Genomic DNA, 11,785 nt, shown 5'->3' with positions numbered 1-11,785 from the left:
TGAGCTCCAGCTCATTTGATACTTTTATAGTTGGATGTCTTCCATAAAATTCTGTGGTGGGCTGATCCACTAATGACTGAAATCTTAACATGGGCCAATCGATTGATTCCAGGGATGGTGGATTTGCCATGGGTAGTGAGATTAAGCAAACTGCCCCGATAGCCAATAGACTTCGTAAGAATAGAAGGCAATCTTATTAAAATGTTACAAATTATTATGTGATCTGATTCAAGGATGAAGATTCCCTTGCTGGGATTGGTGGGGGATGAGGGCTGGGAGGGGTGGAGGGGATAGGAGTCTCATATCAGAGTTTACATCCTCAAGGTCAGGGCCAGGCAGTTGGGACAGATAAGAAGAAATGCCTTGATCCTGTGAGTAATGAATCTTTTCAAATTATCTACCTTTGGAAGGCTCTGAATGTATTCAAGATAAAGACTGATAGACGTCGTTGTTAATGGTGTCAGAGGATACGAGGTTAGTGAAGAAAAGTAGTGCTGAAATTAAAGATTTGATTGATTGGTGGAGGAATTGTGAGGAGACTAATGACCAATCCCTGATTCTATTTCTGGCATTCTTATTTTCTTTTTTTATAGCTTTACTCAATTTCTTTTTAACCTATAACCTTAAGAAATTGGCTGCAACAGAGTTGTTTTTACAACTTCATAATTTAGTGCAGCGGTTTTCAAACTGCCCCCCTAAACTAACATACCACTTTAATTAATCCCTATGCCATCGGTGTTCAGCGATTAGTAAGGGATTGTTTCAGGCGGTATGTGGGTGGGAAGGGAAGGTTGAGAACCACTGCTCTAGATCCAATTGTGACTGAAATATTTTGCTTGAGAAAAACTGTCATTGGCCTGTTTCCTTTGGCGTTATGAAACCATGCACAAAACGAGTCAATAAGGTACCATTAAAACAGTGGTTTTCAAACTTTTTCTTTCCACTCACATACCACCTTAAGCAATCCTTTACTAATCACAGAGCACCTCTTCTTTGGCTTGGCTTCGCGGACGAAGATTTATGGAGGGGGTAAAAGCCCACGTCAGCTGCAGGCTCGTTTGTGGCTGACAAGTCCGATGCGGGACAGGCAGACACGGTGCAGCGGCTGCAGGGGAAAATTGGTTGGTTGGGGTTGGGTGTTGGGTTTTTCCTCCTTTGCCTTTTGTCAGTGAGGTGGGCTCTGCGGTCTTCTTCAAAGGAGGTTGCTGCCCGCCAAACTGTGAGGCGCCAAGATGCACGGTTTGAGGCGATATCAGCCCACTGGCGGTGGTCAATGTGGCAGGCACCAAGAGATTTCTTTAGGCAGTCCTTGTACCTTTTCTTTGGTGCACCTCTGTCACGGTGGCCAGTGGAGAGCTCGCCATATAACACGATCTTGGGAAGGCGATGGTCCTCCATTCTGGAGACGTGACCCACAGAGCACCTATGGCACAGGGATTGCTTAAGGTGGAATGTGAATTTAGGGAGGCAGTTTGAAAACCACTGATTTAGATTAATAAGAACCTAATTTTAAATTGCTGATTACAATACAATGATTGAAATGTTCACAAAAGTTCAGGTGATCGGTCTGTACATCTTTACAGAAAGTGGGCAGAGCATGCAGAACAAAAATTCTTGATTTTGATCCTATTGTATAACGAGTTGATTCACCACATTAAACCAACATTGGAAGTATCAAATTTAAATTTGTTGCCAGTTGTTTGAATAAGATTCAGATTTCAGATTTATTATCAGTGTACATATAACCATGTGATTCTTTTTTTTCCTGTGGGTGTAGCAGAATTACTAATAATTGGTAGTGCAATACAAAAAAACTGTACACAGCTTTTAAGCAAATAAAGAATTGTAAACAGATAACAAATGTAAACAATATAGAGAATAAAATAAGAAAAGAAAAGCAGTAAAATGCACAAGTAAGAGTCCTTCAATGAGTCTTTGATTGAGTTTGTTGTTGAGGAGCCTGATGACGGAGGGGTCGCAGGTGTTCCTGAACCTGGTGGTGCAAGTCTAATGGCACCTTGACCTCTTTCCTGATGGCAGCAGTGAGAACAGAGCATACGCTGGGTGGGGTGTGTGATGGCTACTGCTCTCCGACAGCAGCGTTCTCTGCAGATGTTTTTGATGGTGGGGAGAGTTTTACCTGTCAATGTCCACTACCATTTTGAGGACTTTAAGCTCAGGGGTATTGGAGTCCTCATACCATACTGCGATGCAGCTGGTCAGCTAAGTTAGCAAGGTTGAAGAAAACAGCTCTGTAAAATTGATTTGAATGCCCATGCATTAATCTCAGTTATAAACTTTGAAGATTGCAAAAGCTTAACAATGACTAAAGTTAGATGCAGGTTGATTATTGCTCTAGTTATGTTTTGCAATATAAGTTCACTAGCCATGAGAGCTCATGAAGTTTTTTTTTATTGTGAAATACTTGCTGAATCATACGTTTATTGGAATAACAGAGTGCTTTATTGTGGCTTGACAAATGCCATGCGATGCTTTATTAAATGAAGTCAAAATTTCAGGAAAGCTGCTGGAACTGCTGAATACCTCCAATAGTTTATGTTTTTCTTCAAATTCCAGTGTCTGCAGTCTCTTGTATAAATGCATAAACTTTGTTTATGATGTCTGACTCAGCTTATGCGGCATTGTTCTGAAATTACGATTCAAGTTTATTTGCCTCACAGCTGATTCTTCAGTAAATTCCTAAAGCTATGCATTTCTTGGAGTCAGTCATGAACTCCTGACACCCTGAAGCACATTGCAGTCAAAAAAACATTTATAATGTATCCAATGTAATAGTCACTTTGCACACAGCAAGCTCTCATAAATAATTCTTGTTGCCCCGCTATAGGAAAAACGTCATTAAGTTGGAGAGGGTGCAGAAAAGAATCACAGATGTAACCAGGACTGGAGGGCTTGTTTTACTAGGAGAGTCTGGAGCTTCACTCCCTTGATCATAGGAAGCTGAGGGACTGCCTCACAGGTGTAGATACAATCATGAGGGGCATAAAGTTAAAAAGTCATATTATTTTCCCAGGGAAGGAGAATCTAAAACTAGAGTTTACATTTTACTTTTCAAAAAAAAATTAAACATACATCATGGTAACAGGCCCATTTGACCCACGAGCCCGTGTCGCCCAATTACCCTACAACACCTGGTACATTTTTGGATGGTGGGAGGAAACTGGAGCACCTGGAGGAAATCCATGCAGACAAGGGGAGAATGCACAACAAACTTCTTTCAGACAATTATTGGAATAAATGCAGACTGTTCATTTAAAACATGATGTTAACAAAGAACTGCTGTTCAAAATTGCTGACTGTAATATGGCCATTCTAAATTACTATACAGTTAATTTATTTAGCTCAAACGTATTCTTCACTATTTCCTTTGAAATGAAATCGTCATCGTCCCTCCTATCAGCTCACTTGGAATCTATGTTGAATTTACGTGGTCATGTGGAAAGCTCAGTTCATACAACATCAGCTTTTCAATGTACTGTTTCAATGTACTTCAGCGCTTGACGTCCTGCTTTGCGGAAACTGCCAAAATGTTTGGCCTGGAAGTCAGCCTGAAGAAAACTGAGGTCCTCCATCAGCCAGCTCCCCACCATGACTACCAGCCCCCCCACATCTCCATCGGGCACACAAAACTCAAAACGGTCAACCAGTTTACCTATCTCGGCTGCACCATTTCATCAGATGCAAGGATCGACAATGAGATAGACAACAGACTCGCCAAGGCAAATAGCGCCTTTGGAAGACTACACAAAAGAGTCTGGAAAAACAACCAACTGAAAAACCTCACAAAGATAAGCGTATACAGAGCCGTTGTCATACCCACACTCCTGTTCGGCTCCGAATCATGGGTCCTCTACCGGCACCACCTACGGCTCCTAGAACGCTTCCACCAGCGTTGTCTCCGCTCCATCCTCAACATCCATTGGAGCGCTCACACCCCTAACGTCGAGGTACTCGAGATGGCAGAGGTCGACAGCATCGAGTCCACGCTGCTGAAGATCCAGCTGCGCTGGATGGGTCACGTCTCCAGAATGGAGGACCATCGCCTTCCCAAGATCGTATTATATGGCGAGCTCTCCACTGGCCACCGTGACAGAGGTGCACCAAAGAAAAGGTACAAGGACTGCCTAAAGAAATCTCTTGGTGCCTGCCACATTGACCACCGCCAGTGGGCTGATAACGCCTCAAACCGTGCATCTTGGCGCCTCACAGTTTGGCGGGCAGCAGCCTCCTTTGAAGAAGACCGCAGAGCCCACCTCACTGACAAAAGGCAAAGGAGGAAAAACCCAACACCCAACCCCAACCAACCAATTTTCCCTTGCAACCGCTGCAATCGTGTCTGCCTGTCCCGCATCGGACTTGTCAGCCACAAACGAGCCTGCAGCTGACGTGGACTTTTTACCCCCTCCATAAATCTTCGTCCGCGAAGCCAAGCCAAAGAAAGATCTACTGTGACAAACAGCACGAAGAAACATTGAGCATTGTTCAACGGTAAATTCCACCTGTGTGGTGTGCCCGCCTATGTGTGTATCTAGAAATATGCATGATGCCATAAGCCTGATCTCCAGTTGCCTTGGACCTCCTTGCTATAAAATCAGGATGGTTAGCATCTGCTACCCCACACTGAAAGAAATGGTGCAGAATCAACTTTTATACCAAAGTATAAAGTTCATGGCCTGGAATGTCAGCATTCCAAAAGGGACAGACCTGAACGTTGTTCCACTATTGTAGCCCAGGAACTAGAATGCTCTGTTGCCTTGAATGACAAACAATGGGCAGGAAATAGCAAGCTCAAGGAACAAGGCAGTTGGGTACATCTTCTGGAAACGCCAACCAGAAGATCATTGACTTTACAGATTGAGTTTACAATTTGGCATTTTAGCAACTCCCTTATTGGATAAGGGAATGGATGAGGGCTCTCCAATACCTTCTAACATGGAACCAATCAGAGGGTTCATCACCACGTACCACCTAATCCTGGAAGCAAGGTATTAGACAGGAGGATCTCTGCTCTGACCTTAAAAAAAACAAAAAAAAACCCTGCCACCATCCCAAAAAATTGGCTGATCATCTTGTATTTCAGAGTGCGAAACATGCAAGCATGAAAATTATATCAATCACTGTATAGTTTTAGAGGGCAACTATCATTACAACTGAGCAATTATTAGTGTCAAGCAAATGACTTCAGCCATTTGAAATCTCTTGTAGGAGTAGGGATAGAGTGGGAAAGAAAATGCTCAGAGTGAGATTATGAGATGGGCAATTATTACTTGGCTTGTGGTTTTGCATTTCTGAGTCTGTTGCATTGTAGGTACCAGAGGAACCAGACTGCGCAAGTTGACCCGAAGGACAGGCTCCTGTCAATGGTTCCTGTACACTGGTACTTCGTGCAAAATACCCTAGTTTAACCATAATCCCTCTGAGTTTTAAGCATGATGAATTCTGGCATTAGAAGCGTTGATTGTATACACCAATGGAGCAAAATTCAAACCTCTGGAGGAATACAACAGGTCAAGCAACATCCATGAGTGGACATGGATGGTCAATGTTTCAGCCCTGAAACTTTAACCATCTCCCCTCCTGCACCCTTCACCCTCTCCCCCACAATTGCTGCCTGACCCATTGATTCTATTCACCAGCTCATGTTTTGCTCATGATTCCAACATTTATAATATCTTCCATCTCTTACAAAGCGCAATGATTTACTTCGTATTGACTGCAGAAGACCATCAAGTGATTTGTGGAGACTTGCAAAGTAGTTTTAAAGATATTCTTGTTCTGAAAACAGTCTTTGACCAATTGAACTGGACCAACAAATGAAATTCCATCTGTCCACTATCCTTTATATGGTCCTACATTGATTTATTTGATAATCAGATCCTAAATCTTTTCTAATAAAAATACAATGGTCAAGAAACACAGGAAGTCAAACAGCGTACTTTATATATGAAAGATAAAGATACATAAGCAATATTTTGGGCCTAAGCCCATCAGCAAACTGTAGACAGAACATAAAAAATAGGATCAGTAGGCCATTCAGCCCATTAAGCCTGCTTCACAATTTAATGTCTTGCTTGATCTGATGATAGGCTCATCTCCCCCATATCCCTTAATTCCCCAATGATGCAAACATTTATCCAATCTTGTCTTAAATTATGTTTACTGAGGTATCCTGCACTGGTTCAATGGGCAGAGAATTCCATAGATTCACCACTCTCTGGGAAAAGTAGTTAATCCTCCTCCTAAATCTACCACCATGAGTCTGAAGGCTAAGTCCCCTAGCTCTTGTGCCACCTTCATGTGGGGAAAAAAAACTTACCATCCTCTATCTTATCTATTTCTTTCATAATTTTATGTTTCTGTTAGATTCCCTCTCATTCTTCTGAATTTCAGGAAGTATAGTCCCAGGTGCCTGAATAAAATGGTGGTGGGGGGGGAGGGGCACAGGCCCACAGGCAAGAAGTAATAGTTGGATAAACTCTGCTCTTTCGTCGTCTCCACTCACCACCCTACAGACTTGTATCTACCTTCACCCCCTCTCCGCATTTGGCTCCATCTGCTCATCATTTCCCTTCTCACCTGATTTTTCACCTCCCACTTGCCAACTCCTGCCCCCCACCCCCCCGTCTTGGGTAAACTTATACCTCTCATTTTGATCGTTTTAGATTGGTCACAGTGTTTGAGCTTCCGAAAGAAAATAGACACACACACCGAGAGCAGTTCAGGTTATACAAGGCTTTATTACTAAATCTAAAGCTGAATTCACACTACAATATGCAAGCCCTTCCCAATTATACTTATCAATGCCTGGACTGGTCCCAACTGCCGAAGCGAGGCAACAACTGCACACTTGTAATAGGTTGTCAGGGCGCCGGTAGCAGCTTCTCCACCTCCCTCGACCGGGACGTTAGCTGGATTCTTGAAGTTCTTCTTCTTGCTGAGAGATGTTGCCACCTCTTGGAGAGTCTCAAACTTCAGCAGTGGGACCATGGCTTATATTACCCAAAAGTAGTTTACTTCAGATCTTATCTCTTTGAACAAATTATTTAATTATTTTCAAGGTCTCCTGACAGTCTGCGACCAACAAAAGAAAACTGCATCTCTGGGCCTCATGGTGGAAGTTGGATAATGTCTACTGATTCAACTGCATCCTGGGCCCCATGGTGGAATTTAGGTGTGTTTACTAAATATGCATCCTGGGCTTCATGGTGTAAATTGGATTATGTCTGCTGATTCTAAAAAACAAGTAGGTTCTCAGCCTTGCAGCTGCAGAAGTAAAAAAAGTTTAAATCTTCCATTACATTCCACCCCTTCTGTACTCAAATGCTTGTTGGGTCTGTCAGTTACGAGACCCAACAAGCATTTGAGTACAGAAGGAGCGAAAAAGTGAAACTAAACCTATAGTAAGCACAAAAATAAGCAATAATGCGACCAACCAACAGAGAATATTGTGGCCCAATCCTCCAAATGTACCATTTAACCATGAAAAATGATTCAAACTATCCTTGTGGTCCACAATACCCAGACACTGAAGCTCACGAGCAGATTTTGAAACATGCTTAACAATATCAGATATATTAGTGGATACATCGGGCCGTGTCCCCCAGGGGCAACTCCCTCGGAACGTCCTCGACATTACAAATCCAATTGCTGGCATCAAAGCAGCGGTTAAGCCAGCTCAGCAGGAGCACAAAATGGAGGACCTGGAACAAAGAAGCCTGACATATGTCACTCACGATGCCGTAAGCATTCAGTATTTAAACAAATTAAACCATACTGTCCCTCAATAGCAACCCACTGAGTGATACCTTGGGCAGGTGTCACTATTTCCCCTTTTACAGGAGGGCCACTACCTGGTGGTGCCACCCATACCTTTTGTCTGGCATTTTCTGGCTCGGGAATGGGGGCAATGTCTGTTTTTCCTCTGGAATAGGCTGCAGTTTAGGAGCGTGAAGAAGTCGGTGGAATGGTGTACCTCCCATCAAAGGGCAATGATTCAAATTGTCGACTGCCTCCTGCAGCACATGGCACCATCCCTTCAGGGTCCCCAGTGGTGTTAACAAACAAATTTGTTCCTTCAGTAAGCCATTCATTCGTTCAACTAACCCGGCAGCCTGCAGGAAATAAGGAATATGGTGAACCCATAAAATACTGTTGTCAGCTGCCCAATCACAAATTGTTTTCCCGGAGAAGTGCGAGCCATTATCAGACTGAATTTCCTCTGGTACATCATAACGAGAAGTTAAATGGTTTAGTCCTTGGATAGTACTAGCTTGGTCAGCCGTCTTGGTGGGAAAAGCAAAAACCAGGCCTGAAAAGGTGTCAACCATTACTAGGACGTAAGGTTTACCCATACAGTCTGGAATACGGCCTATATAATCAATTTGCCAGACCGCAGCTGAGCGAGTACCCCGTCTTATTCGGCCATGCGGACCAGGAGGAACGATGCGGGACTTCACAAGCTGGCATGCTGGGCATGTCCACACAACCATGCGGACATCGTCCTGATGGACGGGTAAGGCATGTGTATGGACCCACATAGCTGATCCCTTCTCCCCCAAATGGCCACCCTGTTCGTGTGCCCATCGAGCCAGGGGGACGGTATCAGCGCGGCTGATAGTGGCAAGCTGATCTGCTACTGCGTTATGTTGTGCCATGTTTGTCATCGCATTGGTATGGGCGTCAATGTGATATACGGTATCTCACGAAGATGGGAAGCATCCCACAACAGCTGCCACAACTGTTTTCCCCATTACTGGGCGGTCATGTACCAGCCAGTCATTCTTTTGCCAATCAGGCATCCATACCACTAGTCCATTAGCCACAGCTAATCAGTAAACAAGCGAAGAGGGTGATCATGGGGATCTAGTGGTAAAGTGACTGCCTTCAACTCAGCATACTGACTGGAGCCACCATCCCCCTCCTCCAATAAGTGAGTTCCTGACCTGGGATGGTAAGCCACCGCCTTCTACTTCTGCTTTCCTTGCTCCCACCGTCTGCTACCATCAGTAAACCAGGCATCCTCTTGTTATGCTTCCTGTACCATCTCTTCCGTGGCCCCTTGGATAATCATATAATCAATTTAATGGTGAATCGAGAGTGAAGGCGATACTGGCACCGTCTCCAAATCACGGGCAATTAGGCTGTGGCAAATAGTGGGAGAGTGTACATAGCCCTAAGAGAGGTGGATGAAGGTATACTGGTGCCCCTTCCAGCTAAAGGCAAACTGATCCTGTGAGACCTCAGCTATAAGAATACTGAAGAAGGCATTAGTGAGATCAATGACAGCATATCATGTTCCTGAGTTCCCAGTAGCAATGTTTTCAATAAGGGTAACAATGTCTGGAACTGCCGAAGCAAGTGATGGGGCATGTTTGTTCAAGAAATAATAAACTGTCATTCTCCAGGAGCCATCCGGCTTCTGGAGTGGCCAAACAGGGCTATTAAAGGGCAATGTTGTAGGCCTCACTACCCCTTCTTCTTGCAAAGTATCGATGGTGGCAGTAATCTCTTCTTGCCCCCCAGGGAGGCGATATTGTGGAATGCATACTGGTTTCGGGTGGGGGGGGGGGTCGCATTAGCCCCGACCCACCACTAGTCTTTTAGTAATAGTCCGAATTCCAAATGCAAATCCCCCTTGGCTATTATTAAGGGCCATACCGGCCAACATATTAATACCCAGGATACACTCATCAGTGGCAGCCACCAGGGCATGTAACCATGCCATGGCGCGGACTTTTATTTCCTTCGCCAGGGTGATCGCTCCTCCCATCCCCTCTATTCGAAATGTCGGTCCAGTCCAGAGGTCGGGGTTGCCAGGAATCACCGAGTGCTCCGCACCGGTATCGACCAAGGCCAAATATTGGCGGTCATTACCCCCACCCCAATGGATTGTTAACGGTATGTAGGGCCGCGGGTCCCCGTGTATCCGCCGTGTCTCAATAGAGTAGACACGGAGTGCCCTGCCCACACCCTCATGCTTTTGTAGGGTTCAGGGGCTTCCAGGCCCACATGCCACTAATATCCACAAGAGCCTTTTTAACCATTTGTTGTATCTCATCAGGGATAACTGGAGCAAGAGAAGCTGGCTTGATAGGAGCAGCAGTGGGAGCAGAAGGCACAGCTGGGCCAGGAGGTCTCAACAGCTGGGAATGATATTCCCCTGCCTTCCTCTTATAAAGGGTATAAAGGACTGCAGTAGGTTTCCCATCAATATCACTTTTAGGTACGCCTAACTTTAACAAGGTTAGAAAAAGGTCCTTTCTTGTCAGTCCGTTATTACCAGCAGCCCCTCTCTTTTCATCCTGCTTGTCTGATTTAACCTGGGTTGTACGTGAGTGGATTTTACCTCTAATTCTCGGAGCCCAGATAAGGCGTGCACCGCCTCAGACACAGGGTGCCCAATTAGCGGACTAGTTACGGACAGAACGAGTCCCCGTACAGTGGGTTGGGCGGAACGAACCAATCGGGTGTGCATTCCGGCTGTGAATATCTCTTCATCAGGGCTACCCCTATGTACCCACAGCCTCAAACTCCCTGCATACAAGGCAGAGGCCAGGGCCTGTTGATGAATTATTGCTATACCTTCTTCTGGGGTGCCCCAATTGTTCTGCAAATATAAATCCCAAACTACTGGTGATGGGTATACTCGTAGCAGGGTATCCCCTAGAGTGGCAAGTAAGTAATCCACCTCTCTTCCTCTACCCCGCAGCTCAGCAGTGACCCAGATATCAGTAGTCAATGTTCCTAATCCCAACAATTCCTCAGGGGTTAAATATACATTACCCCCTTCTTGCTCCCAAACACACAGGAGCCAGGCCGCCAGAGTTTCTCCTGCCTTTTGCCTATATCGATCTCCAATGGCAGCCAGCTCTTTTATAGAGAAGTCATGTTTCATTGACTGCTCTTGACCTCTGCTCCCACTTTGGCCCACAGGGTCCTTTGCCCAGTGGACGGGACGAGGCCTAGGCCATCCCGTAGAGGGAGTAGGCCATAGAGCATAAGCAGGGGTTCAGGTATTTTCCCCTGGGTTTGCTTGGGAGATCGGGGTATCTATCCCTTCAATCTCTACCCCCCCTTCCATCTGTTTGGGAAGTTTGCTGCCTTATGGGGCGGGCGTGAACAGCAGGTGGAGAGGGCAGTATGTTAGGCACATGCTGAGGAGTATCTGCATTATTACCATGGTCATCATTCCAGATATTCCCATCCCATTCATCAATTACATCAGGATCGTTGCCATTCCTTATCATGGCACGAATACGATACGGATCGGGTTCTACTCCATGCCTTTCTTTATCTGCACAGAGCTGCTGCCGGAGTTTAATATTACGGCAGATCATTTGGACATGCTTATCTTCCCATTCTTTGGCTCGGTCCTGACTGGTGCGAACAATCTCGCTCATCATGGAACAGCATTGTCACATGGCTTCTAGCTCCTCCTCTAATTGCTCTCTCTTGTGCTGAGATTCTACTTCTCTTTGAACTAATTCTGCTTCACGCTGAACGGAGTGGCGTAAGGAGTGGCCAGCAGCCAAAAACCATCCGTCATCGTCCCCTTTTTACCAGGAAATGTACTTTCTTGAAGGAGAGTGGCAACCCGCTCTCCCCGAGGTGCACTTAATGGGTCTAACTTTTCATCCCAACTAATGGGTGGTCCCAACAAAGACAGGGCATTGGCCAACATGCCAAACCCATCGTCTTTGGAAGTCCATCCCGGAATCAAGAACTGCTCAGGGCTCACCTCTTTCTTTCGGTGAAACATCTTGAG

Source organism: Narcine bancroftii, chromosome 8 (genome assembly GCF_036971445.1).
Source record: "Narcine bancroftii isolate sNarBan1 chromosome 8, sNarBan1.hap1, whole genome shotgun sequence".
In the NCBI taxonomy this organism is placed as follows: Eukaryota; Metazoa; Chordata; class Chondrichthyes; order Torpediniformes; family Narcinidae; genus Narcine; species Narcine bancroftii.
The sequence above is the reverse complement of the archived record's forward strand: the minus strand, read 5'-3'. Positions refer to the sequence as shown.